General features: G+C 42.1%; 1 protein-coding gene across 1 annotated transcript in view; it reads right to left on the bottom strand.

Moving 5' to 3' along the window:
- HTR4 (5-hydroxytryptamine receptor 4) overlaps positions 1–27,749 on the bottom strand; it is a 203,494-nt gene that overhangs the window by 108,899 nt on the left and 66,846 nt on the right. The window lies entirely within an intron of this gene.

The raw sequence follows: 27,749 nt of genomic DNA, 5'->3' as shown, positions 1-27,749 counted from the left end.
AACTGGTCTTTTTTAAAATTGGAAAGCTTTTTCTTTTTTTTTCTCCAATATTTTTTCATTTTTTAACCTACTGAACGAGGTGTCTCCAAAAGGTACCCAAAATCAAAGACATTCAAAATTACTACCTACTTTTGAAAACAAAAGTATTATTTAATACACAAATGTGTGGATGTGTGTGTGTGTTCATATAATGGAGATAATGTAGTATCTCTATAGTTAAGATTGGATTAAGATTTGTCCTTAAAGCAGGGATTTAAGCAGCAAAACCTCTTCATAATATATGAATAAAACAGTATATTTTCCCCAAATGTACAGAACAAGAAGAACTTAAAATACAGAATTAATTTTATGAGAATTTCCAGATAATTTGAAAATCTGCTAATTAGTTTGAGCCATAATTGTTTTAAAATGGTCCCTCTGAATTTTTGTTTTCTCAGAGGTAACTTTTTCTTGGCTATGTCTACTAAATACATTTCTGATTTATGATATTTGCTAATTTATTGATGTATCGACACTATTGATTATACCACTTCCACATCCTTCTAATGGTTACCAAATATCTTCATCATTGAATCTATTGGTGTCGTTGAATGGATGCTCTAAGCTTTCATTTTGAAAAATGGTGTGATTTTCAGTACATTGACATGCATTGCATGATTGCTGAATTGACCATGAGTGTGACAGAGAGGGTGTTACTGTGCTGGAGTGTCATGATGGTAGCGGGCTAGTATTTGGAGTGTTGTATTGCAGGTGAATGTTGTCTTAACTTAGGAGTGCCTTGCTTTTTAGTGTTTTTATCAGGATATGACACCTGCGCATCCTTAACTCTGAGTTTAGCAAGTTTTTGGAGTGACAATATTTATAAGTATATAAGAGAGAGAGAGAGAGGAAAAAATGCTCTGTCTTCATCATATATTACATATATGTCTTTTATACTTGCTGCATAGAGGTTTTATACTCAGTAGTATAGTCGAGGGTAAAGGCGGTAAATGGAGTTTAGCTACTTCTCATTTGGGGAATATAGAGTTTAGTTTAGGTTAGTTTACTCACTTCTTTTATTACCATGTCACCACTGGTTATACTATCCTGAGGCCAGTTAAACTAGGTTATACTACTATCTTCTGCATTTGTTTTGTAACTAGAGATAGGTCAAAGCAATCCCTAGGTTCATACATGCCAGGTCCCCAAGTTTAGATCTGGATCCAAAGTACACAACTTTCCCTCTCACAGACCCATGAGAAAACATGTGATGATGTAACTTTTAACACCATAGCTTTGTATGCTTTCGGACTGGAGACCTTCATACTTTAACACCCAGCAGGCAATTGGCTGTTCCCAGATACCTATAGGATTCCGCAGTAAACGTTCCATGCAGCTGGCAGGATACAAGCTCCTCTGGAGGTGACATTTTGGGAGTAATACCAGTGCACTGTGAGATGGCAGGTGTACAGATATTCAGGGTGTGGTGTTAACCCAATAGGTCAAATGCCTCTGCATCCCTATCACCACTGATGACTCCAGCACTGAGGGTGGCTACAGCAGGAATACTACACTCTTTTGCCCAAAAAAGAGATTTTTGATGCTGGTGCCTGTGAAACCTCTAGAGCAATAAAGATTGAAGGTTTTCACCATTCTCTGCAGTGGTCAAATTTAACTATAGATGAGGTTGAGCAAGAAAACGTTTGCTAATTAGGGACTGCAAACCTTTCACAGATGGCCAAGGCAAGGATGGGGTTTATTCAGCACTTGAAGGAAATGGAACTTAATTAGGACAATGTCTACTGAACTCAGAACTACAGTGAGGGCAATTAAGGCTTAGAGAATCACCAACATGTGTTTGCGCAGCATATAACTCCTGGGCACATGTCTTGCTCCATTCAAAAATGTTGACAAGCCTCCACTCTGGCACAGTTGCAGTTTCCGTTTCATAGCATTTGTTGAAGAGCCCTGCTTCCTGCTGCCTTGGATCATTAGTTGTTGGACGGATGCTGAAAGGAATGGTTTTGCTTTTCCAGTCCTTGAGATTATCCTCACTTGGATCTTAATCACTGGCTGCAGTTTGGCTAACTCTGTCCAAGGACGCTTCCTCACACCTCCTGTGCTTCCCTCCTTCTGCCCCACTTTTGAGACCACTCATTGCATGGTCAATACTAGCTTCAGGCAGCTCTCCACCCTGACTCTGTAAACTCACCCACCAAGCTAGACAAATGCTTCCGTTTACTGAACTTTTCACTTGTCAGTCTACAAAAGGGGTGCAGGAAACAATAGACACAAGGGTTGGCAGGACAGTCCCTTGGTGGATAACCAAGCAGATTAGTGTAATCTAAACTCCTTGCTCCTTCCTTCTCACCCCATAATCCCAGGACACCATCCTTTATGGGTCAGTCATCATATGGACGATCTTAAAAAAAAAGAAGTGTTAAAGCCATCTTCTAGTTTCTATACGTGGACACTCTCCCTCTTCCACCTCCCTCTATTTACATCTGATTTGAAAGAGTTTCTTTACCATAGAAATAAAAATTTTCCTGAGCGTGTTAGGAGAAAAGATGCTGGTAATTATGACAACTTAATCTTCTTTGCAACACTGTGCTTTGGAAAAGAACAAGAAAACAGCAGATTAAAATCAGTCCTTGTTTGATGTGAATTATGCAAAACTGGGACGGACAAGGTAATCTTCCTCTTTTGGAGATGCACAGAACTCTCTCCCCCATTGTTTGATACTTCTGCAGATGGCTGTTGCACAAGTGGGGAAGGTTATGCACTTGCCAAGCAAAAGTATGTTGAGCAAAACTGCTTGTCAGAACACCCAGCTTTGTTAATAACATTCCTCAGCAGAGGAAGACACCATGTATGTTAGGGAGAAAACTTCAAAGACAGGTCTTACAGCCACAGCTCAGTTGCTGGGAACACAGTGGGATTAAAAGCAAAGGGGTTGCAGTGATCAAAGGCACCTTGATTAGGGAGCTGTAATTGTGTCTGCCTGAATGGAGTATTCATAATAGACTAATGGTAGCTCAGTGGTTGCATCTGTGAAATAAAATGTCAGGCTGCATTGAATATCTTTATACAAAAGATGTTCCTTTTCCTCCTGGGAGAGGGTGGCAGTACACGCTGTCACAGTGAAGATGATGATGGGTTAATTTATATAGTGCCATAGTTGTTCATGAGACTAGGTTTTTTGTTTGCTTTTTTAGGAGTTGTCTGACTATTTTATCTCTCTCTGTACTGCCTTCTTTCCTATATGGTGCCCATCATCATGACGTAGGAGCACTTCTTCAAATTCTGAAGTGTACATATAAAGATATATGTATATCTTTCTCCACCTGTCAGCGGAGACGGGGCGTCGGATGGTTGGTTGGCTGGTTTGTGCTGCTGATGTGTGAAGAGGAGGCTGAAGGAGGAGTGAGCCTTGCATTTTGCTCTGAAGGTGCCAATGTTTGTGATTATTTTGCTGAGAGCTTCACACATGAGTTTCACCCTTGAGAGTGACAGTTTTGTGGTCCCAGTGGAATGTAGCTGTCATGGGAGGCCTTGATCTTGCAGGATCTTCCAAACAGTTTGGGCCAGGCCCATGAAGGGCTTTGAGGATGAGGTTCAAAAGCTTTAATTGGACCCGATGTTCAATAGGGAGCTGTACAGAGTGGAGCCCGAGGGCAATGGGCTCTTGATGGTCAGTGCTAGTGGAAAGTCAGGCTGCTGGGTTCTGAGCCAGTTATAGCTTCTTACGGGCCTTGCTTTCACCCTTAGATATACACAATGACAACCACTAACCTGGATGTAAGAAATCCATGGATCGCTGTGACTAAGTCTGAAGCTAACACTAAGAGGCAGTCATGGCTATTGAGGCATCCAGAAGCAGTGAATAGTCCAGGTAAACACCCAGACTATGGACTTTCTAAAGGCAGGGTGTTGCTATACGGCTGGTAGGTTCTTCACTGATTTTCCCTCTCTTCGTTAGCATTGCATCAGGCTTTCCAAGTGTGACACTTTCTTGGGGTGCCCAGGACTATGAAGCACCTCATTACCCTCCCTCCCTCCCTCCACTTCCAGCATGAGGGTGTCTTTCATGTGGTAGCTGGATGTCAGCTCCTTAGCACTGCCAGCCCTTCAGCCATTAAAGCTCTCCTCTGGCCTCTGCCAGCCCCTACTTTGTCTTGCAGGTTAATAATAGGTGCACCCCAACCTCTGAGCCACTCTGAAAGCATCCATCCCCTGTCACTGGACACATACAGCAATTACCAAGTTTGCTACTCTCAAGGGCATAGCATACACACACCAGCTGATTTGTTTCAACTGAATATCAGCTCCTATAATAACAACACAGCACAGTAATCTATTTATAATGAAAACAAATATCAGTTTATTAACAAAGGTAAAGATTTAAGAGCTAGTGAGCAAGGGTAATAAGAACAACAGGTTGCAAATAAAACAAAGTTATAATATGCATTCTAGAGACTAAGATTTAACTTTAACAGGCTAACTTTGTCTAAGCAATTTCTTATCTAAGCTCTTTCTTGCAGTGTTTCATTCAAGGTTGACTGGGTATATCTGCATTATCCAACTACCCCTTCCAGTGTAGGACAAAAGAGCCTTCTTCTTATACCCCAGAGTCCATTGTTTTTGCCCTCAAAGTCAAGACAACTCCCTATGGTTCCTTTCTGGGGTGCTGGGTCCAAGATGTCTCCCTCTCCCCCATTTTTCCTGTCGACTTTCACATGTAAATGAGACCTCCCTTGTCTTGGCTTTACAATGCTTGATTTACATATGAACTAATGCAGATGATTCCACATCCATTTGTCTGGCCAAACCAGCTTGCCAACCCCACCTGGGATACAGATTCTAAACATATTTTCAGTACACACAACTTCTTAAATCTCTCTCATACATTTATCACGCAATGATTAGGAGGATCAGTGTGACATAAGCTTCCATTAGCCTCACAAGACCCTTTTTGGGTAAATACTATGACAGCAGTGTGTTAGGTGAAGTGCGTTTGTCAGACCTGGTAGGAGTTGCTGTTACAGAACCGGGAACCCTTTGCTATCTGGCATTGAGGGGTTATTAGAGTCACACTCAGGATCAGCCTCAGCCAGTTTTTCTTTATCGAGGAGTGTGTAGGTGAAGGTAGAGGTGACCCTGGCAATCTTCCCACTTGCCTTGCTCAGGAATGGGAGTGATGGATCTGCTTACAGGAGAGGGGTATGGGAAAGGCCCAGTGTTCTGAGTGATGGCATTTTCAGTACTGGCCAGACAACAGTGTGCTATAGGTAGATTTGTCTCTGCAAAGGCCATGTTGACAATTTCAGTTAGCAGGCATGCCAGATGCTCTGGACTCTGTCTTGCTAGTACCCAGTGGCATGGATCATTCACAGCAGTACGTGGTGACTCAGTTTTCTGCTGCAATTCTAGGCCTTCCTATTGTGTGAACAGGCCAAATTCAGAGACGAAAGATAGCAATTTGCCTGTTAGCTCTGACCTTCCTCCAACTTTGGTCATCTGCAGAAGTTATGGTTGAACTGACACCAAAGAAATAACCCACGTATGCTGGACATAGAGGAGTTTGATTGATCAGAAAAACTTCTGGAAACCACAAAAGAAGCTTGGGCTGAGCTAGAGATAGTAAGAAATCTCACTGCCTGAAGACTGACAGTGTTTCAGCATTGAGAGGTAAGCAGCTCGGCAGACCTCCAGGAGTCCAATTAGAGGCCCACTGTCCTATGATGTTTAACAAGGAAGTGGGTGTCTCCAAGTGAGAACCAGTAGGATATTGTTTCAGGACGAGACTGCCCGCTGCTGTAAATTGGCATAGGTCTACTGAAGTCAATGGAGTGATGCTCCTTTACTCCAGCTGAGGATCTGACTTTTAAATTCTAATTTTTGAGGACTAAGGAGGAGACGTGTGTCCTCACTGGTGTAGAAACACAATGTAGCACAGGCAGCAAAACACACATTTCTTTGCATACCTCTACATGCACCCTTACATACACAACCATTTTTGAATCATTTGGGGGAACTGGTGAAATTTCTACAGTCTATTCCCACAATTTATGTGCTACTATGCCCCTGAGGGAACTTAAATAGAAGAGTGTATTACTGAAGACATAGCATGAGTGCTCAGCCATGATACATTACTGCACATCTGCCTTTTGAATAATCTATTCTTAAATGGGACTATTTGTTAATTATGCAACTACAGTAATTCAGAGCTCTTAATAATGGAAGAAGTGGATACAAATGTAAATTAAAATCAGGGGTTTGACATGACATTTTTTCTTTCTTAAATCTGACTATTTTGCCGCCTGAGCATGCTTCCTTGTTTAATACTATGGAGATTGAAGGGTTCCTGTTATCAGGGAATGAGGTTCAGACAAAATGATTATTGGTTAGTAAGAATATAGAAGTCGCTTAAGGAAAAAAGTGAAATGCTGATGCTGAATGAATGTACAAAATCCCACATATAAGGAGATGCTAAGACAGTTTTTCAAGTATACTGAAAAAGCTCTGATATCTAGTTATTAGTGTGGGGTAGGTTTTTTCCTGTATTATTATTTTTCAAGCTCAGTTCCTAGTGTCTTGTAAACACCCTGGGTTTTCTAAATGATACTACATTCTTTTACATATTTTACCTAGCAATTAGAACATATGGATTGGTCATGTTGATTAGACAGCTGTATTAGCAGTAGTATTTTTTTTTCCATCAGCTTGTATTATACATGTTATGCCATGGGCTCCCTGCTGTTATAATGGTTCAGAAGTGAATTGGTTAAAATCATTATTCAATCATTGTCATAGATGCATTCAGGCTCCAATACTGCACTGGGAATCACTAGTGTGCATGCACACACTATTCCTCTGCATTGGATTCAACAGGACCCTATGGGAGCAGGACTCTGTGCTACAAGAGCTTGCAATGACTCCCACAGCGAACGTCTACCACTATTGGCGTCTGCCTGCATTAAGTCATTGCCAGGATCAGGTCTTTAGAGAGGGAGAGTAGGTTATTGTGAAATAATTACAGCTACACTTATTATCCAATTTAAGGCCTGGAGAAAATGAAAGATGAAATTCATGTGATTTCTGCAAACACAAAAGGAGAGAGAGAATGAGAACGTAGGCACAATAGGATTTACATTTCTGAGATAACAGAGTACAGCAGACAAAGTAGGGGGGTTGGAAAGCAACAGGGAGCCATTTTGAAACAGGAGAGGAAAAAAATCGGAATACAGAGGGAGTAATGGATCTGCTAGAGGTGGTAAGGGACATTAATAAATATCTTATAAACAGAACATATATATCATCCTCATTAACTCATTGAATATAATGAAAAGATTAGGGTGATGTCTTGGACTGTGTTACGCTAGTGGAAATAATTGACTTCACAAAGATCTTAAAGCGTGAGGAGAATGCGTGGAACCATATTTTTTTTTTAAAGAGCTTTAATTTTGCACTCAGGTTTTGCAGTTGCATTTCACTTAAATATTTTAATTAATAAAATGAGCATCCAGTTGTTTGCACCCACAATTATTTCCCGGAACAAAATCAGAGGCTGAATGGAAATGCTTTTTAAAATTGGGACATGTTCCTATATGAGTAAACCTGATGACCTATGTCTCACTGCAGAAACGTTATAATAGAAAAGTAATTACCTGACCTATACATGTCTGGCTGTTACAGTATATACTACAGTACTCTCCTCTCCTTCCCCCAGTAAATATTAATTAGAGATCAGGATTAATTTAGCGCTGTATCTTTTCTGCTATGTGGTGTTCCATTGAATCCAGCACATATTTTCATGAGTTATACAGTCTGAGCTATTCTCCTCCTGCTTGTGCAGATGGCAGGACCATATCTAATGGTTTAAAATTAATTACACATTTCACTTCTGTTTTAGATACAGATTTGAATGAATTAAATTATTGACAAGACACAAATAAATGGCTTTACATGCAGCAAAATAATAAAATCATATTCTTGGTTTATTTGTGTGGGGGGGTTTTCTCCCCTAATAATTTGAAAAAAACCTAGGTTTTTTTTTTTTCAGATTAAATCTCAGGAGAGGTCTGCTGGCTGCCTGGCTTCCATTGGTTGGTGTTTGTTGTGGAGTGGGATGTGAAGAACATTATTCTGTGGCAAACAACATCAGATAAATCAGAAACAAGCACCTTTGTATTGAAAATCCAGACCCATTGAGCAGTGCCAGGAAGTCATTCACATCCAACATCAACTCCATAGGCTGGGCAAAACAGGTCTCTGCCCAGTTCCTGTTAGATGCACCACAAAACCACCTATCAACACTGGCACTGTTAGAGCTGGTCAAAATTTTGTTGATTAAACTTTTTTCTGTTGGAAACTGTTTTAGCAAACCAAAACGTTTTGAGTAAACATATCAATTTCTACAAAACGTTTGTAGGTCCAAGAAAAGAGAGCATCTGACTCTACGTGCCATTGATTAGGGCACCAGTCTGGGGCATAGGAAACCCAGGATGAAGTCCTTGAGCTGTTTCATTTGGAGTGATCTGGGATGAAAATAACTGCTCCAAATCAGGTAGGGCAGGGGTGTGAACATGGGTTCCCCACATCAAAAGGCTTAACCACCGACCAGGAGAGAGTCTTGCTTCATGAAAGCTTTGTTCCAATGCAGAACAAAAACACATTTTGAAAACTCGAAATGTTTTGTGAAACCAAAAAGTTGTTTTCTGGCCAAACCAACGCACTAGTTCAGACAAGGAGGCCATGAAAGCTGAACCCAGCTACTCAGAATTAAGTGGTCTCTTTGTAATGTGGATGAGACACCCTGATGGGGCCATTCAGGAAAACCTTGCATTGCCACTACACAGGTGTTACCTGCTCTGGATTCTCACCCTGTCACCTTTCACCAGCAATAACGTCATTTAAGGCATGTCTACACTGCAGCTGGGCGTGAGCTTCCCAATTCGGACAGGCAGGCACACGCTGGCTCAGCTTGAACTAGCGCCCTCAACACAGCAGTGTAGCTGGGGGTAGTATGGGCGGCAGCTTGGGCTAGACTCCTGCACATAAAGCTGCAAGGACTCCCGGGTACATACCCAGGCATCTAGCCCGTGCTGCCCTACCCACAGTGCAGTGCTATTTTTAGTGTGTTAGTGCGAGCCAAGCTAACATGCATCTGTCTGCCAGAGCTGGGAAGCACGCTCCCAGCTGCAGTGTAGATGTGCCCTCTGAAAACAAAATCAGAAACAGAATCCAGTCAGGATACTCATGTTGTTTAGATCTTTAATGACTGAGGAACCCAGGATACGGCCTACCGGGGGAGGGGGGAGTATATCCTCCTATCATGGGATCAGGTGGGGAAGTGATTAATTCTTAATAATGCTGATATGCTCATTCTGATCCATCATAACCCTACGGAGATTTGGTTTCTCTAGCTAGGACCAGAAGAGAGAGCTAAGTAAACAGCCAAATGGCTAATAATAAATGCTGCAGATGATGAGCTGCAGCAGCATATAATAACACTGCGGTATACATACCTGGTGGACCTGAGGAAACCCAAGGGGTTACATATTATTTGGGAAAGTAATGATGTCCAATGCCTAGCCATTTACAATCATTGATGTTATGTGCTGGCTGTACATACCAACTGGCTGGCTGGATGAGTTGGACCAAAAGCTAAGATGTCTCAAAGGATCAAAGTTTTTAAATACCTGCTAGACACTGGTTAAAATCAAGTACCAAGAAAAGAAGACAGACTAGTTAAATGCTTTAAAAATGATTTGTGTGGGATGTGTAGTCAATCAAATAAGTGCTAATAACACTCTCCATTCAGACATCAGGTGGGTACAGGAACAGCTGGTGCCCTGTGGGGCCCTCCATATGCTCCCACAGCAATTTCACCCCGAGCAAATTAACCTATAGAAGGAAATGTTAACATCTGACATGGGTTTGAATAACAAAATGTGGATCTGGGTTCATTTCTCCCTCCTCTCAGATTCAGGGTGATGGTTCAAGGCATCATAGAAATTCAGAGCTCCTGGGCCACATCCTCTGCTGCTGTAAATTGGTATAACTCACTTGTAGTCAATGGCACTGCGTTGATTTACACCAACTGAAGCTTGAAAATTCACTTCTGACTGCACATCATCATGTTGCTTATTTGTACACCCCAAAAAGCACCTCAGGAATGTCTGCAATGCTTTGTTGAAGTATCCCTTTCGAATTTGTAAATACTGGGTGGAACCAAAGATCAGACGGAGATGCGTCTTTATTCAGACATTTCTTGTCCCCTATCTAGCCAGGATTCCTTCTTCAGAAACAAGCCCATGATATTTGCCAAACTATACATTTCATTTTAATAAAACAGATAGAAAACACAACAGACAGAGAGAGAAACCCACCAAAATACACCTACAATCAGAACAGTGTGATTATTCTGTATATTCAGAGTAAGTGACTCCTGCCCATCCCATCCCCTATGTAAGCCTTAAACACAGAGGGCTCTATATTAAAAAGATAAATAGGACTCAGCTATGCTAACTAGATCAGATTTAATCAACCAGATTGTTTTCCTAGCAATGTTCCCATTAATTGTCATTAATCTCAGATCCAAAAGGCAAAGTCTGTTCAATGTTTCAGACCAAGAATAATGATAATCGACTCTGTGTTTCAGATTCTGTTCTCAGTTAGAGAGGTGTAGATCCAGAATAACTCCTTTTATTAACCCCTGAGCGACAAAAGTTTTGCTGGCATAAGTGCTAGCATAGACAAGGCCTTAGATGTTGTTGTAGATTTTTTGTCTTTTAATTTCTATTGCAGTTATTTTTGTTGGGGGAAGGAAATCATTTTGCATGTCTTATTATGAAGTTAGTGTCTTTATAAGACACTTCAATAGCTTTTGCCTTGGCTTTTTAAGGAAGCCAATGGAAGTTTAGAGGAATGATGGTCCAGTGGTCAGGGCATTAACCTGGGACTTGAATTCAGTTCTATTCTCTACAACAGACTTTAAGTTACTTTGAAAATTCCAACTGCATGAGTTATAGGATAGTAGCTTTATACTGTAGAGAGCAGGCTTAAAACAAAGAGCAGTAACATGAAAAACCTGCATTTAACTTGGAGCTCGCTGGAAAAATTCCTATGAAACTGTTTTTTCAGAGTTTGCCACTATGGTAAAATTGAAACGTTTTCCAGGGACCGTTCTATTTTGCTGAAGTTCTGATGGAATCCTTCTGCCTGGTTTCCTACCAATTCACCCACCTGGCTTCTCAGGAGCCCAGGGTCGGCAGCTCAGTGGGGCATCGCACCAGGTGGAGTGACTCAGAGCCAGCACTCCATTCCCTTTCGTGGAGAATTTCAAATGTTTTGGTTTTTGTTCCGAATCAGAATGAAACCAGATTTTGACACATTGAGAGCCTTTCTGAAATGGACTTACCTTTCTTCACCCCTCTCTAATTCAAATGCTTGGGGAGAATGTTGGACTGAATCTGCATATTGTGTATGATGCCTGGGCAAAATTTTCAGTGACGTGGACAAAAAGTGTTTTACTGCTGGGTTCTCATTTTTCCTGTTCTGACTCCTGTGCCCCCAGCTCCTCCAACACATGCATACACACAATCCCTATTGTCTAAATCAGAGACAAATAGTCCAGGTTATAGAATTGGAGACTTCTGTCAGGTTGTCTGGACCATTAGTGCCTACCTCGGGGCAGACTATCAAAAAATAGGGCAGACACCCCAAACTGGTGGTATGTTCTATAACTAGATTTCACCAACCCAGTAACAAATGTGAACTCCTGAATCATTGTAACAGTTTTACCATGGAATCACAGACAGTCCCCTTGGGCATTCCAGTCTATCTTGACACCCAAGCAAGATGGACTTAGTGATAATGGTCACGCACACCAAAAATCACAAACTATTCAGGTTGCTCCCAGTCCCAAAAGACCAGCCACTTATCCCAGATCAATTTGTACCTCAGATCTTTCACCAAAGACAATGTTTGTAGCCAATCCTATAGCAAACTAATTAAGGATTTATAAACTAGGAAAAAGAAATGAAGAGTGATTTACAGGTTAAAGGAAGCAACATATATGCACAAATAAGTTCAATCAATGGTTCCAAAAGGTGACAGATGTAGTAATCTGTCAGCACTGAATGTCTTTTCGGGCTTAACTCAGGTCAAACCTGGGGATCTCTGTTTTTTTGTTCCTTAGCTCCAGCCCTTGTAAGAGTCCAAACAGCAAAGAGGTGAAAAATCTTCATGTCCACTATCTCTATTTCCCTCTTCTAGCATTCAGACCAATGGAATGAGGCCTTCTGCACATACTTCTCCATGGGTGGATGGGGCAATCAACAAGCTTTTGTCCTACACTTCATTTTGATAGTCCTCTTGGATGGGTTGGGGGAGCCACTCTTCCTGTCTGAGTTCACAACTTCAGAGCAGGCATTTTTACAATTATAAAACAACTTATATTTCACCTTGTATCATGTATCACAGACACTACAGTAAGATTAATTCATGCAGCAATTTACATGCATTTTGTAGAGACTAAACACATCCTTAAAAGTCTAACACCTATTTTGAACAATAATAACCTATAGATGAGCTGGTCTGGTTACCAGCTATGAATTTGTCAGTACTCAGCTGACACCTATTAGCAAGAGCTGACACCTGCCTTACGAGCATCACAACTTTTATTTAGAAATACATCCTAGTGTACTGAAATTGACATCAGTGTACATCATTGAGCTGAAGAAGCTCTTTTGACTTTCTGATGGTTTTCTGTGCCAGATGTGGAAGTAATGCCCCTCTCCCCCAAGGTAGTTATTGATAAGAACCCAATAACAGCAGTTATTACGATGTATTTGTATGAGAGAGACAAGGTGGATGAAGTAACATCCTTTATTGGACCAATTTGTATGACAGCACTGAGGTCTTGTTTTCTCTTCAGAGTGAAGCCTTTATTCACCTCCTTGTTGAAATCTTTCAGGTGTACTATTAAGAATTTCAAATAAAAAACATAAAAGCTGTGCTCAGCTCTCCCACGGTACCTTTGCAAGTAGGGGTATTAGAGGAACAAGTGTTCAGGCAGAGATTGACAGTGTCGCCCTGGCTATTAAGAGATCTGTGCTGTGTATTTTTCGCAATACCAGTTTCAGTTCTGGACTGAGTAGGACACACAGAGCTATCAGCTGTCCAACTCCTAATGTTTCCTGGACAGACTCCCAGTTTCAAGAGTTTAGGTGAATTGAACTGGTACTCACTGTCACTAGTGCTAATGGAAGAGTTGGCACAGAGAGGATAATTTGTTGATTTCAGGAACATCTTTTATTTGAGACATCGTTCATAAAAGCACATCCTCATCCACACAGAAATCATTTCACAATTCATTCATTACGGGATGATGACAGGAAGTAATTTTGTCTCCCTCCCTCTAAAGATGACCAGGGGACTGTACATCCTAATGAGTTTCAAAGCATGATCTGCATGGCTAGGGTTCATGTGTTCAGTCTCTCAGGTGCATGCAGTCAGTTAACCAAATGCTGCTTGATTCACTTCCCAATGGACTTGTAAGTTTCCCAACCTTCTCTAGAAAATGCACCACAGATAAAAAATACATTCCTTGCACCCAACCTGCTACCCAGATCCTGTTGCAATACAAATCTTTTGGAAAGGGGAGGAGTTTTGTTGAGAAATCAAGCACATCTAATAGTGCCACATTTCTGAAAAGCCATCTGCTTGCCCATACAGAACCCAACAACACAAATGCCTGAGGTAGCAGCCAGCGATTTGCTGGAGAACAGAGCATATATTTGTTACAGTGTTGCCTAAGTGAATCCTGCCTTTGTGTGTAGGCTCAGATCTCTGTTCCTGCTCAGCCACCTGACACAAAATCCTGGGCTAAGGCTCTGTTGTTTTATTTAAACCTTGTTCCTATCCCTGCAGCTTAGTCCTTGTTCCTTCTGAACATTTCCCAAGCCAGTCTCACCACAGATCTCACGCTCAAATTAAGTGAACAAGAGAAGAAATCAACTATTTAACAAGACCAAGTGCAAATGAAGCATGGAGTTTGCAAGTGTTTGCTTAGTGATTTTGAATGTCAAGTAGTGATTTGCATTGGTTAAGATGTGCAAGGCTTTCTGAAGGGAATTCTTTATACTACTATCATTTTGCAAATGGATCTTTTCCATGAATTATCCTAAATAATCACTTAACTAAGGATCATGGAGACAAGCATCCTGACATAACAGGATAAACCCAGCAGAGAAGACAATACACATATATTCTAGAGCAGTGGTTCTTAACCAGGAGTACACGTACCCCTGGGGGTACACAGAGGTCTTCCAGGGGGGTACATCAACTCATCTAGATACGTGCCTAATTTTACAACAGTCGACATAAAAAGCACTAAGGAAGTCAGTACAAACTAAAATTTCATACAGACAATGACTTGTTTATAGCACTCTATATCCTATACACTGAAATGTAAGTACAATATTGATATTTCAACTGATTTATTTTATAATTATATGGTAAAAATGAGAAAGTAAGCAATTGTTCAGCAGTAGTGTGCTGTGACACTTTTGTATTTTTATGTCTGATTTTGTAAGCAAGTAGTTTTTAAGTGAGGTGAAACTTGGGGATATGCAAGACAAATCTGACTCCTGGAAGGGGTTCAGTAGTCTGGAAAGGTTGAGAGCCACTGTTCTAGAGAAAACAAGTGAGTGAGTGTGTATAATCTACAGGTTAAACCACAAGGCTGCGAGTCGGTAGCAATGTGTTCTCTTCACAGTTCTGCCTCTCACTGATTGCTCTATGATTTTGGACAAGTGATTTAATTGTTCTGCAGATTAGTTTTCTGATCAGTAAAGCAGGGATGATATTACCTAAAAAAACCACTGTTTGAAGGACAGGGTCAGATGAAGAAGGAGTACAAGGAAGCAGCTACTGCTCTATGGTCTCCCACTGAATTCTTTTCACGTTTGATTTTTAATAGCCTGGAACTGACCCCCTTGCACAGAAATTGTGCTAAAAAGTGGTGGGTAACATCCCTACAATATTTCTGGCCAGGGACTGAGAAAACTGCTCCAAGCGAAGAAAAAAAGAAGAAAACATAGCCAAGTGCAAGGGTGAAACCCTTAAAGATACAATCTACAGCTCCACAATGGCACAGTATTGAATAGAGGAGTTCCCCACTAGAGGGTCAGCAAATTTAGATGCTACAGTCTCGTCCCGCCTGGAAAATAAGATAGTGGGGACCAAGTGTACCAAGAGTGGAAGACAACTCCGGAATCCTCCTAGAAGCTGATGTCTGTCTGATAGAGAGGATGAGAAGCAGGCAGCAGTTTAAAGATCTGCAGCTGGAGGAAACAATGGAGGAGCGGAAGATGGCCTGGAGGATTGAGAAAAAAAAGGAGGATGTGTATTTGGGATGAGTTTGTGTGCCTACGTAGTTCCCATGGAGCTTTCAGATGAAAGGACTCATGTCATGCTTTCTAATAGAATCAGGTATCTGAGAGTACCTTCTCATGAGTATGCTGCAGCCTCTGTGCTTCAGGAACTCAGAATGTGCCCAGGGATATAAAGTTTCAACCACAACTCTCTTTATTAAATACAAAACAAGGTCGCATCTACACTCTTAGAAGATTGCAGACCTTGAGTGTGACTAGTTTTAAAGAGACAGTACCATAATATATTAGACTATGGGCCTGAGACAAAGCCCCCTGAAAGCAATAGGACTCTTTCCAGTGACTTCAGTGGACATTGGATCAGGCCGTATGTGAATGCCAGACCTTCCTCTTAATTGTACAAAATGGCACTGAAGCTATGAGGCAGCTTCTCAACTGTTTAAACTCATTCTCCCCCTTGGGGAAGGGACTGGCTCAGAGCCAACCAAAGAGGCTCTAGGGTGAGGATGAAGCATTTCAAGCTGTGTGTCACCTGTAGTCTCCACGGGCCACAACTGCAATCTGCTCAGACCTTTAGGTGTTGCTTTCAGGCTCCTGGCAAGTTGCTAATGTGTCTCTTAGGTGGGCAAAAATTGAGCACCCATGACCAAGAAAGTAAGAAGGTGCTGCCTGTTGTGGCCACTTTGCGATTAATTCCCAACAGCCATTAGCCCTCATTTCCTCCTCTTGGCTCTTGCCGTTTGAACTGTGTCACCACATTTATTAAGGGGGTTTAGATGTGGGGGAAGCTATGTTGGTTTACGGCTTTTGAAATAAACTCTTTGCTCCCATTAGATCACCTGCTGTTTTCAGTGCGTCACTGGGTGTAATTTTAAACGAAGATCCCTGCATTGCTGCAAGAAGACAGTGTAATGAGGTTTTCAAGTGTGGCTTAAAGGAAAAAAAGGGCAAACAATATGAAAACACGGGCGGCTGCTTGGATTAGACCTAAAGCTGTTGGGCTTGAAAGAAAAAGTCCATAGAACAATAGCTGAACTGCAGAAAACAAAGAGCAGAGACTTCTCTGCAGCTGCCAGATCAGCCTGACAACCTTAGCCCTATCACTGCCCATAAGAGCCAATATTGCAAATAACAATAGGGCCCCATTCATCCCTTCCTGCCCCAGCAACAGAGGACAGCAGGCTGTATTTTTTTTCAAGGGGCTATACGGGGGAAAGGCTGCTTTAAAATCTGGCCCTAGTCTCAGTGGCAGAGGCTGGCAATGGATGTCCCCCCCCTGCCAGAACAGCCTACTCTTTGAGCAGCAATTGCCCCTGTGTGAGTCCAAGGACGTCAGAGAAGTTGCAGCTGCTTCCCTCATGGGCTACCCACCATTCAGGAGTCTAGACCAAAGTTTTCAAAAGGTATTGGAAAGAATATTAACCACAGCTGGCCAGATCTTGCTGCCTTCCTCTGCCTATACCCAGTGTAAACTCCCATCAAAGCAAACGAGGGCTCTGACTAAGTAAGCAATGGGTACGAGCTACTGATGAATGCCCCATACCTCCATTCCTGAAATGGCCAGTAACTAGGTTCAGGACTTGCCGTGCCCCAGGTACAAAAAGCACAAGGGAATCTTACAAACATGGAACCAAAATCTATCTCCGGGTCACCCAGGCCCTCCCCCCTTCACTCCCACAATGCACGTGCACGCGTGCATGCATGCACACACACACACACACACACACAGAAATCAGCTGGATTGGTGGATGTAACAGAGAGCAAATTGGGGAAAGGGAAAGGTGTATAAAAATGAAATCCTACACCACCAATTGTTCCTTCGGGAGTTCAGGTTTGGATTCCAATATTTACTTCAATAGCCGGCAAGGAGCTGCTTAAGGCACAGAAGTTACAAATGGAAAATGGCTATTGTAGAATCAAGTCCATGCCCTTGCAAATACAGGTTATAGTGCCCCAAAGAACAGGTCAGATATTAAACAACACTGCACTTGGGCTTAGCCAGACTTATGTCATTGGAAGGAAAGGCCATATTTTCCACAGAAAAAAGGACACATTTTCCAAAATACACATTCGGAGTGAAATTCATCTCTCCGTGACTCTGGATTTACACTAATATAACAGATCAGGATCTGGCCCTGTAGATACACCTACTAAATGCACCCATAACAAGTGGACCCTCAAAAGCCCATGTATGTGCTTGCAATTTGCATCGTTAGGCTTGCAGTTGCCTGGTTTGTACTAGCAACTCAGGTGAAGCTGGGTGCAAGCGGTGCAAGGGCATTTTCATAGGCCCACCTTTTGCATGCTCCTTCATGAATCTGACCCAGAGAGTTTGCATGGTCAACAACATTTTTTTCCTTTTTGGATGTGGGGGTTGGAGTATGCAGAATGACAGAAAGATGAAGAAAGAATTGCAAGAAAGTTCTGCTCCAAGAGCTCAACACACATCAATCTGGCTATGCAGACAATCTTCTAACCTGTAACGCTTCCCCAGACAGCTCAATGCTTTTTCTTTACCTTTTACACTGAATTAACTCTGAAACTGCTGAGCACCCCCCTGAAAACTTCATTCCCCTAAGATTTCCTGCATCATTTCAAGACACCAGGGCAAATGTTCAGAGGCATGGCATTTTTAATCAAGCCTTATCATTAGAGAGACAGAGACTGCTGTTCGGAGGACACATTATGCTAACTACTGGGCTGACAGATGTAGCAAGACAATAAGTTACTGCAGTAAATGGCTTCCTTCTGCACAGTAGTAACAGTAGCAGGCGTGAATATTTGCCCAACCAGTAAGTCATATAATCAATGATTCATTACCACAGTATATCGGGGCAAAATAAATAGTGGAAGCACTCAATTAGGTAAGACAAATTAGTATCAATCCCATATGCACAGTGTGTGCACTTTATTTCAAGGAGACAGTCCACCAACAGTGGTATATATTATCCACAAAAGGCCAATCAAAAGACCTATAGATTTATGACAGGCCAAGTACATGCAAACAAAACTGGGTTTTGTGAGACATTATTCATATTCAAGATATTGCAAATGCTCTTTCCAAAGCAGTGAATTAGATACAGCCAGTTCAGTAACTCCTTAGGCTAATGTGGCATCGCAGTAGATGTTCTACAGTCAGCAACAGCTCACTGCAGCTTTGGACATTACAACTGCTCTACTAGGAGAGAATCATTTCCAGAACACTGAGATTGTTCCTCTGCACTTTTCCAAAAGAAACCCTGGGAAGTTTAACTTCAACTTTGGTAGATATGAGACAGAGAGCCATTATGTCCCCACTAACAGCGACACCAGTACATTTTAGCTTGTCTTGCAGCACTACCTAATATTCCAGACCTGATTACTAGATACATCTTTATCAATGTAACTCATTGATGGTCTATACTAGACCTATTAAGCCTGACACACACTGCTAACCTGGACCTGAGCTCCCACACAGCTCTGCTTATGCAGTTCAGTCCTGAATTTCAGTGCCTTTTTCTCTTGCTTTCCTGGGCACCCTTCATGATTTTACCAATGCACCTCCATCTTGACCTGCAGCACCCCTTGCTATTCCAATCCTGTACCCCAATGCACAATATTTTCCAATAAACTCCAAAAACCTCCTCTCCCCCCACTGAATCTTTAATGAGAGACAGTTGTGATTATTTGCAGAGGCACTGAAGCTAAAGAAAGACTTAACTAACTGATACAGAAATGTTAAATTTTACATTCTGGCTCTTTAACAAAGAGGGACATTTTTATCTGGGCAGATTTCTCCTTGTAATCAAACACAAATACAGAGTAACTTAAGCAGCAGAGTTTTATGGCCATATCTCCCAATCCAGGATACTAAAGATATACGGATGGATCAGGGCGATGCACCTCTTATGCATATTCACCTTGTAAATATATTGCATGTATAAATGTCGCCTTAGCGCCACAACTGTTGTCAGTGAGTGCTCTATTAACGTGCAGTAGCTGGAGCAAAGCTTTAAAATTCCATTAATTAAGTATTGGCGGAGGTGTTTGGAAAGACACTGATAAATATAGTGCTGTAAAATGTTTCCCTAGAACCGAGAGAAAAGTTCAACAATATGAAAAATATGCTGGCTGATGCATTGTGCCATTGGTACTAAGCCATGCCGAGGCTCTGCAGAGAATTCGGCATACACAGCATTACATGCTGCTTTATTTAGCTAATAGGATTTTAGATAGGCACAAAAATCTGAAGCCACACCTGACTCAAAAGCAGTACAGTGGTGGTGGTGAATGCTTTGTCATAAAACAGAGGACCATATACTGTTAGAAATGGTCATCACCTCTATTCTGTTCCTAGGTTTAATATACTTTCCAGTCTCCTCCCAGTTTCTGTATCTCTTCATTAGTGCAAATTACTCATGTTGCTCCATTTGTGTCGATAAGACTTTCACAGCTCACCTCTACACTCCCTCGATCATGGGCCCAACACTGGGCTGGTCCTGCCATGGCCAATTACTCTGGCACTATTGCCAGTGGTGCAGTGCAAAATGGCCAAGTCAGACCTAATAATTTGGCCCTATACGTCCACACAACACACACACATAGTCTGTTCTCTTAATAGTGTCAGCAGAGGCCTCATGTGGGGCCAGATCCTCAGCTGGTGTGAACTGATGGAGTTTGGCCGCAGTAAGGATCTGCAGAACTGGACTGTTAGTTTCCATTTCCTCCTCTTTCTGCTCGCATTTCCTGTTCTTTGCACTGCCACTTTCCTTAAGAGATTATGTCAATATCTTTATCAGTTTAATAATTTGAACAAGATGTTAATGTCACTGGAACAGCAGGAATTCAGCTATTCCAATCTCACTTAATCATGCCTCGGGCATGGCAATCTTCCTAGTTGGAGGATAGGGTCAAAGAAGGTAGAGGTAGCAAAAGGGCTACTAAATCAAGTCTATCTCCATGCAAGCATGGGATCTGTGCCTTGCCCCCAAGAGAGGATGCAGCAGGGGTTACAAAATGGCTACACTTGATCGTCACTGGGAAAGGAGCCTAGAGAGAAGAAGGAAGAGCACTCTGCCGGTCATAGCTGACAAAATGAGAGACACGGTGGGTGAGATAATATCTTTTATTGGACCAACTTCTGTTGGTGAGAGAGACAAGCTTGTGAGCCACACAGAGCTCTTCTTCATTCATTTTAGTCTGGCATTTGCCCTGCTCTTGACTAACGCACCTAAAACAGAATCTGAGACGAAAGGTTGAGAGAAATGATATTTTAATGACTTTAACTGAAGAAGGTGGCAAGAGCTCTGCAAAAGGCCCGCTGTGTTTTACAAACATTCTGCAACGTGGTAAACTGGGAGTCCTGGAAAGCAAACATCCAGGGACATGTTAGGAGAACTTTAATCTAAGGGCTTGTTCTCTTCCATGCACCCAAGAAAGCATGTAGCTCCTCCAATCACCCTACTCAAACCCAAGTCCATTTTCTGTCTTACCTGCCACCATGTGTCTCCTTTCCCTTCTGAGTCTCCTTCATACAGTGTTTCTATCTAGTCAGCTGTCTCTAAGTTCCTGCCTGAAGGCAAATACAAAGTCTGAAGTCACTACCTGAATGTGTTGTGATCCTTTAACACATCTCCTAAGAGGTTAAGCTTCTTAGGAGAGGAAACAGGCTTATTCTAGACACATGCCTGCCTCCCCTACTCATTGAGCGGTGTGCACATGAATTGCCTCCTCACATGTGTAAGTGCTATTTCATGCAAGTAAGCATGGCAGAATCTGCCCTTTGTTCCTACTCACCTCTTATGGGGACTTTGGGTCCCTCTTTCCCAAACGATGAGACTGAAATGGGCCTGAGTCCATCCCTCTTCCTGCATCTTCTCCATCTCACTCTACAATCATCACAATGACCTATGGCTAACAGTAAACAGCCATGCTTATACACCTTCTTCCACAGCCACTTGTCACCTCTTCCTTGCTTTCCCTACAATGCCTCAATAATCCTGCCCATGACATTGCTGAAGCAAATCTCTTCCCACTGTCACATGTGAGAAGTGGCTTCTTTGGTCAATACAATGAGGTTCAGGAACTGGGACTCATTATGATCTGAGACCTGACTCTCATAGGATGTGGGACTGCAGAGTATTTCTTCCGAAGCACTCTGAAGTAGCTGACATGCAGGAACACATTGTGCCAAATGGCTGGGTCAGCCAATATTGATTTTTTTTTTTTTTTGGTAAATGAACCATCTAGAGGGATGCCGTCTGGATTAAATAATGGAATATTACCTTTGCTTCCAAACAAACAAAACTAATTCAGTCAATTTGGTTCCCTATTCCTTCACCTTGATTCTCATTTCTCAAAGTCAAGATGAGATTAATGAACCATTTGCTGTGTTCCTATCAGGCTCTGCATTTCTCAACATGCCCTGAGTTGTGAATCACCTTTAGCAATTAGCTGTCAGAATTTAAGATGATAATACAGAGAGTTTGGGAGCAATTAACATCCTAAACTTCCTTCATTTCAGGCACTTGATTTCAAAATAAAAAGCAATTATCAGTATGACAAACCCAGACAGCTTTCTCTTTTGTTTGTTTAGTTAAGGGAGTCTACCACCTATGCTGTTAGTGGTTGGCATGCACCCTGAAGCTTACGGAGTTAGCTCTTATAGGTTTTTTACAGATGGGGATGCTCAGGCACAATTGGGTTCAGTGATTTGCTCAAGGTCACACAACGAGTCAGTAGCAGAATTGGGAAAAGAACCCAGGTCTCCTCATTCCCAGTCGTGCGCCCTACCTAAGGTGCCAAAATGCCAATAGAGCTGCCTAGTGCTTTTCCCTCCACATGGTTATAAAAAAGACACTTTATACTTAATACTTGAAATGTGGATGTATGTAGAGCAGTGAGCACGTTCTACTGAGTGCTTATTCAATAGAAATCCTTCAGCTAGAGTTAGAGTGTGATCCATGGTTCACAGCTTTTTGAGGACAAGTGGACCAGTTTACCAGGCAAAGACCTAGGCTAGGCTAGCTGGTGTCTGCAGTCTCCTAATCACTTATGCACCTCTAACTCACATCGGAGCTGGTACTGCCTGCAGCTGTGTGAAGGGACTTTCAAAAGGCTTAAGCCAGCAGCCTGTGAGCTGTGTGATCTGCAAAGCATTTCCAGGGAGTCTACAGAATAAAGCAGTTGAGAACCATGCAGTGGGGGATTGATTGAAAGGGCAGGAGACCATGCCAGTCCACTGTGGAAAACTTTCCCTTAAAAAGTGGTCCCCAAAATGAAGGAGCTGAAATCCCATCCACCATGTCTGGTGGATTAGAGCCCATGCAGCCCAATGAGAGACAATTCCCCAAAGCTTAGCACAAAGGTAATGAGTGAGAGCCTAGAGTGGCACTCTCGAATGTCTCTGCACTGGGATGTATACATTGGCAACTCACACACTAATACCACATGACATTTAAAGCTGACACTGAATCCTTCTTATTAGACAAAAGACCTCACTTAGGATCACTTCAGCACGATGGCAAACCCAAACAGCTAAGACAGGATCCAGTAATGCACGGGTCTGGAGTCAGATGTGGCAGCAAAGTGGCAGCTGGGAGCGTTTGATTGAAGTGAAGTCGAACTGGGTCACTCCAAACTACAGCTGAGTGAACAATAGGTTTTCAGTTTGGGACAGAACTAAAAAAAAAAACCTGGTTTGATTCAAACAGAAACCAAAACCATTGTTTCAAATCCACCTAAACATTTTGTGTCTGTGTGTGTGTTTGTATTTTTAATTGCCCTAATTTGACAAATGAAATGCCATTTCATAATGAAAAAAGCAAAACAAAATATGTTGAAATGGTCAAAATGAAAAGTTTTGATTTTGGGGGAGGGAGGGAACAGGTATTTTTTTCAGCTGAAACTAGATATCAAATTCATGAATATTTTCAGGGCTCTGAAAATGCATATTTGGTGAAACTGTATTCCCTGAAAAAATTTCTCCCAGTTCTATTCAGAACATTTAAATGCTCCAACCACAGATCACTTCCAAAAACCTCCGTCAATCTTTATGGCAATACATTTCCCTTTGTTCTGAGGAATTCTCTTCCATACCAGAAAGAGGCAGTCAAACTGGAGCTTTTTCTCTTCCGCCCCCTCCCCTTATTCTTTATTTTATTTTAAATAAATTGATACATGAAAGCACAAGACTGGCAGAGGATGCACAGCAATAATGAGAAAGTTGCTAGGCAACAAGTGTCCATTTGGGGGCTGAATGAATGAACACTGATCAAGAGGGAAGGAATTGAGTCTGACTGTCAGCCACTGTCAAACTGCTTGAACTGCCTAAAAGATTTCACCACTCCTGTGTCGTGTTTGCTTATGAGTCAAACAGTAAACAGATCGGTGATGGGCAGTCTGACTTTATGCCTGGCAGGAGGGAACGCTGCAGAGGGAGATAATGAAAACCTCCGAAGCACTAGGAAGACTTTCAAAGACTCTCCGGTAATCCCATTCCTCAGTGCTGTCCAGACAAAGCATAATATTTGCTGCCCAGACTTGCAGATGCTCAATAGAACTAGAGGTTCCCCCTTCTCACAATGCTAAAAATACAGGAAGAGTTGCACTTTCAGAGGGCCTGATAAGATGCACCAGCAGAATCTGTAGGTTGAGTTCTTGAAGCATGGAATCCCCTTTATCCATACCTTCAGACGGAGTTATTTATGCATCTACCTCTCCATTTTATGAACCAATTGCCTGAATTGCATGCAGATATATGGATGCGTGCACAGATTCAAAGGTGTCCAAGGTACACACAGAAATAGTAAAACAAAAGGATATTAAAGCTCTCTCTGTGCACATTAAGAGGGTTAATTTCTTTTTTCTTTGTGCCTGAACAGACATGGTCAATTCCTTTTTCTATTCTCTGATGTTGGAGAACCCATAGCTGATGTATTAAAATTATTGCAAAGTTCATCAAAGAACCATAATATTTTGCAGGAATTTTTTTTGGAAAGTGTTTACTGTTTTTCTGAAATTTTGAAAAATGTTGAAGTGTAGAAATGTCATTGAAATGGTTTGATTCTCAAAACGTTTCAACCAGCTCTAAGGTTAACTGAAAAATCCCAAATTTTGGAGTATGGGGGGGACTTGAATCAAAAATCAAATTTTCGATGAAAATTTTTTTTAGAAAACTCCAAGTTTGGCGCTTTCTATCTGCTCTATTAAACTGTCTCCCTGGACTGATTCTGTACTTGTGCATTCAGGACACACTGATCTTTTGGTCTCCTCCCTTGTGTCTGTATTGGAGATAATAAAGGCAGTGCAGCCTTCTCTCAATGGCATTGTGTAAACAGAGGGCTGGTCTATACTGAAAAGATGTGTGAAAAAACCACACCCCTGAGAGACATAGTTAAACTGACCTAAACCTTGGTATAAACAGTGCTAGGTTGACAGAAGAATTCCTCCATCCACCTAGCTCCGCCTCTCAGGGAGTTGGATTACCTACAGAGAAAGCGAACTCCAACCATCACTGCAAGTGCTACAGCAGCGGCGGCCGTCTTCTCTCAAATTCTCCCATCACTGATGTAGCATGAGTGTAGTTTTGCCAACAGGAGCAACACTGGGAGTGCAGGTGTAGACACTGTGCAGGGGTTTTTACCACTTATCTCTGCTGAGAGCAGGGTTAGATGACATGATGGCATGAACACTGGGGACTGCACTACTCTACCAAATGCCCCATGCTCAAGGGCCCTGCTGAATCAGACCAAAGAGCAAAATTCCACTGTCAGGGAGTTCCACTCCAATGTGCCAGACATCCATCCATCTATCCCATTGTCATCCACATGGATCAGAGTGCCTCTCTAGGAGTATCTGTGAGTGGCAGTGGGGGCTGGAAGTCAGGGCTTGTGGGTTTTAATCTCACTGATTTACTATGTGGCCTTGAGCAACTTTTAAGAAAAAAAAATTTAGAAATTCTTCGCTTCTGTAAAAAATGTAAAATAGCTGATCTAATCTGAAATCAGGAGAGCATGGAAATACCAGCTACCTAGTGGTAGCGGACAAGCGAACCTCTCAAAAAGAAAAATTCCACGGCTGAAGGTTTGTGGAGTTAAAACAAAAATACATGCCTGAGGAGAAGTGCTGTGTATAAAACTTTCTCGCACAGTGTAAAATGAAGGCCTGTGTTATATAATTCAGGAATAAACCCAGTAAATTATAAATGAGAGTGAGATTTGACCATGGTGTTTGACAAATCATACCAAATAGGAAACATTGAACCAATATGTATTTAGGAAAGGTTTGAAATGTCTGTGGAAAGAGAGAGAAAATTGCATTATCTACCTTTTAACATCTGACTGACAAGCAGGATTAAATAATATACCGAGAGAGAGAAAAATCTCTCGTCAGAGATCCTTTCACAGTTCTATCTGGATGAGACAAAATTAGCTGCTGCACAAAGTAGTTTCAAGGAGATAATGTACTCTGGTGGGGAGCACTTCTAAAAGATTATCCCTTTCGTCACATTTAAAGGGACACTTTCCATGCATTTAGACTACAAATTTTAGTTAAAATTTTTAAATAGCAACATATAGAGTCAAGATTCTCACAAAATTTAACTCTGATAGGAATGAAAATGGGGGGAGAGGTGCTTTTTGTTTTCAATTCAAAAGAAACAGTCTATCTTAGTTTAAACACGTCTCTGCAGTGGAGGAAAGCCAAAACACAACAGCATGAGGGCTAGTTCATGAGAGAATCAAGCAAATGCTACAAAACACTATTTGGGAACATTTGTTTGAATTTTTAAAATGCAAATTCATGGCTTTTGCAACCCTCTGCTAGCTGCTTTTTGGGAAGTTTTTTAGTCAGCGAAAATTTGCTCACAAGAATGTTTGACGAAGGGAAAGCGCTACAAAGACTTCTTGGAGACAGGGATGATGGTCTAATGAACCATTAGCCTGATCAAATGTGGCAATTCCTAGTGAATTGCAAAAAGCCAACAGTCTAGATGGTGACAAGATTCTTAGGCAGTTTTAATACTTTTTCTTTAATTAATCAATGACAAGGAGCTTTCTGGTGTCTTCAAAGAAAGGGGAGAGAAGACGGGGGTAACATGGTAGCACTCTAGGTATCAGCACTATAATTCCTGTTACAGGAAAAGAGCAACTGCATGAGCACCGTGCTGGTGTGCTGGCATAGCAAAGCCAAAACGAATTTCATTAAGCAAAACACATTACCTCTCAGTATCAATTGCCAGGTAATAAATGTGCCCTGTTCAGTATTCATTAAAACACAAATTTCCGAAAACGTTTACAGAGTCGCACAAGGGGGAAAAATAAAAGAGGAACTGATTGCAAGCCAGTGGAGGCGTTTGTGTGTTTCCTGACGTGATGAAGAGTCTGAGTCAAACCCCAAGTCGGTGACAGGCTTTCCATTTACTTTAATGGGCTCAGGCCTGGTCTATGCTGGAAAGTTTTGTCGACGCAAGTCAGAGATGAGCAAAAAGTGCTGTAATTGCAATGCTTGTGCCTGTCCACACAGCACTCATCGTGTTGCTGAAGCGCGTCCACAGTTGGTGCTCTAGCATCAACATTGTGAGCAGTGCACTGCGGGCAGCTATCCCACTATGCAACTCGCCACCTTGTTCTGCTAGGAGTTGTGGGATGGCAGAGAGGATCGCAGTGCATCACAGGTGCAGGATCAATATCTCACGATGCAGCGATTTCCGTCCCATCATTCCATGGGTTTCCAACTGTGTTTTGAAGCATTTTTCAACAGCCTCAGTTTCCTGAGTGACTGCCATCTCTATCTGAAAGGATGGATCCTCCACTGCTACCCACTGTTGTTGGCAGTGTTCTGAACATCGCAGCTGCTCAAGCAGTATATCATGAGTTCCCAGTTGGAACTGCAATCGGAGGCACCTGACCGACTGTGTGCCAGATAAACGAACAACACTGGATTACTATTTGCATTCACAGAGCATCTGCACACAGTGCATTGCTGCTTTTGGGCACGTGAAACAAGCACTGAGTGGTGGGATCGCATCATTATGCAGGCCTGGGATGACAAGCAGTGACTGCAGAACTTTAGAATGTGCAAAACCACCTTCATGGAACTCTGAGCGGAGCTCACCCCTGCCCTGCAGCACAAGGCCACCAGAATGAGAGCTGCCTTCTCGGTGGAGAAGTGCATGGTGATCTCCGTGTGAAAGCTGGCAATTCCAGACTGCTACCGGTCGGTCGCTAATCAATTTGGAGTCGGGAAGTCCACCATTAGAGCTGTGTTATCACAAGTGAACAGGGCCATTAATCTCATTATGTTACAAAGGACTTTGAGTCTTGGAAATGTGCATGAAATAGAGAATCCCATCACTGTGAAGCCATCCACTAACTGTGACAGGGTGCTAGATGG

Source organism: Emydura macquarii, unplaced genomic scaffold, assembly GCF_026122565.2.
Source record: "Emydura macquarii macquarii isolate MOO-44397 ecotype Brisbane River unplaced genomic scaffold, CSIRO-AGI_Emac_v2 contig_2768, whole genome shotgun sequence".
In the NCBI taxonomy this organism is placed as follows: domain Eukaryota; kingdom Metazoa; phylum Chordata; order Testudines; family Chelidae; genus Emydura; species Emydura macquarii.
Note: the sequence above shows the minus strand (reverse complement) of the source record. Positions and strands in the feature narration are given on the sequence as shown.